Source organism: Austrofundulus limnaeus, unplaced genomic scaffold (assembly GCF_001266775.1).
Source record: "Austrofundulus limnaeus strain Quisiro unplaced genomic scaffold, Austrofundulus_limnaeus-1.0 Scaffold310, whole genome shotgun sequence".
Lineage (NCBI taxonomy): Eukaryota > Metazoa > Chordata > Actinopteri > Cyprinodontiformes > Rivulidae > Austrofundulus > Austrofundulus limnaeus.
In genome coordinates this window covers 415046-416534 of record NW_013952712.1, presented here as the reverse complement: position 1 = coordinate 416534, position 1489 = coordinate 415046, and positions in this window count along the sequence as shown.

Sequence of the window (1489 nt, the reverse complement as noted above, 5' to 3'; positions counted from 1 at the left end):
GAGAGATTAATTTAACCCTGTCGGGCTCGGATCGAAGCGCACAGAGAGCCGCTCGCTGCTGCTGCGAACTCAGGCACGATCCCTGCTCCACAGCTCCGTGTTTCCAGACAGGCATGGGCTACTACTCCGCACGCACAGATGTACACGCCTTRAGCTTTTTCACTGCTTATCTGGATATTTTTAGGAAAAAGGGCTTCCAAACAAGAATTGTTAAAAAAGTGCAGTCTTCCTAAAAAAATAAAAAAGAAGAGAGCATAAAACTGTGTGAAAGCATTAATTTAATATTTTTGTAAAAATAAGGAAACCTGTAAAAGTTGACCAAAGCACTTCTAATTGACATTGTTTYTGCATCCAAGCTCATAATTCATCAGCCTTTTTCCAGACATTTATATATAAATGTAGGTTTTTGTCCAAGTTTGCTCCATAGGCTTGTCAAAAAAAGTCTTTGCCATTTTGCTTAAAGTGTTAGAGGCCACATTCATGAAAGAATTAAAAGGACAGCATCTTTGCCAAAACAAAAGGGAGAAACGTGCACAGCAATTAGAAAACCCTTAGTGGATGTTAAGCGTTTTGTTCCGAGTGTGTGTCCGTCTGCTCAAAGAAGTTCCTGTTTGGAAACAGATGTGGCATGCACTGAAGTTTAACATTTCCACATGCTAACTCCACGAGAAACGCAGACATTTTCTGAATGATGCTTTTAATCAGTTGCATATTGCTTGTCATGTTGGTTTTAGGAACAAACAATGGTCTGTTGTTTGAACATATTACCATAACTTTTTGTTGTGCAGTGGTTGTTGCAGTGTAGAATCAATGTCACTTTTTACAAACAATTGTCTTTGTTTGCCATAAATACCTGCCAATCTTCGGATCGCCAGTTTTTCTTTTTTACCCWAAAATTCATAAACTTCTGTATATTTTGTAAGTGGCGTGGGAGTGGCTTAAAGTGYTGACACTTTCTTCCAAAATCCTACTGCTCTGCCGTTCATAAATCAGAACCAGCTACATCTTGCACAGACGTGAAATTTCAGAAGTAAAACAAGCTTTGTAGAACTAAGAGGAGTGGACCAGAACTTAGCTGCTTCTATGCGGAGCACTTCACATTAAACAACATTAATTCAGTTTAGTGATTCTCTCCATGGTYATTTTATTAAACTAAATACAAAGTTGTTGTGCGTCATCCAACCYTCCTGAATAATAAAGTGTTGTTTATTCCTACAACTGCTTGGTCGCACATTATGGGGCACCAAGTTAGCAGCAGTGGTGGCTATAGCAGCAGCCATTTATGATGTTTGTCACAGGATGATGACGTGCTGGTTATCTGATGCTAACACTGCTGAAGGTAATATTTAAAATCTAAATTCAAAATGTGTTGMTAAAAACAATATGGGTGGTCCCTGTGGTCCAGCAGTTTGAAGTGCAGCTCAGACACCAGCCATAACTGCAAGTTTGATGTCATGTAGGGAAGCTTTAGCTGCATTGGAGCGCTAGC